The sequence below is a fragment of the Micropterus dolomieu genome, linkage group LG04 (assembly GCF_021292245.1).
Source record: "Micropterus dolomieu isolate WLL.071019.BEF.003 ecotype Adirondacks linkage group LG04, ASM2129224v1, whole genome shotgun sequence".
NCBI classification, from domain to species: domain Eukaryota; kingdom Metazoa; phylum Chordata; class Actinopteri; order Centrarchiformes; family Centrarchidae; genus Micropterus; species Micropterus dolomieu.
The window spans coordinates 30530917-30531680 of NC_060153.1; positions in this window are offsets into that span (position 1 = coordinate 30530917).

Consider the following 764-nt stretch of genomic DNA (forward strand, 5'->3'; position numbering starts at 1 on the left):
ACCAGAGCAGCTCTGCGCTCTCTCTGCCTCTCACAGTACACAAGCAGGACTTCAGCTCCTCTTACAGATGTGTGGCAGCCAACCCTGCTGAAAATAAGACTCATGCAGTCCATGTTGCCACATCCTGCAGTGGACAAAACAACACGGAGACAGACACAAGACATCGTAAGACCGATTCTAACACTGAATACAAAAGTAATATTCTCATATTTTAGGATCTTGTAATTGGTTCATGTTGTTGACTGTTTATTGTTGATGTCATGTGTTTTGTTTGACAGATATGATCGGAATTGCAATCTCAATAGTGGCTACTGTAATTATTATACTTGTTGCCTGTAACATCAAGTGGAAACATTTTGACAAGACAACCAGGAAAACACACGGCAGGTATTTATGTGTTTGTTTTTGTTAATCTCACTGCTTGATTACAGATTTAAATAAATGTGTGCATTTGTCTAGATTTTGTAGTATTTCTCTCTAAACATTTCTAGGACTAATCGTTCATTTAAAGCTGCTGTGGGTAACAATTCTGTTTCTCTCTGCTGCTCGTATCACTCCACTAGGCCCCTCCCACCAAACCCACAAGCAGGACGCCGGCTGCCCTGCGAAACCTCCTCCTGCGTAGGGGTCGCTCTCTATGGTCAAAGTCTCACCATGACCCCGGTCCCTCGCTCAGGCTTCAGAGGCAGCTGCGACTGGGATGGGAGAATATCGTAGCGGGTAGTATCTCCACAACTAACCTCTCAAACAGCTTCACATTCCTG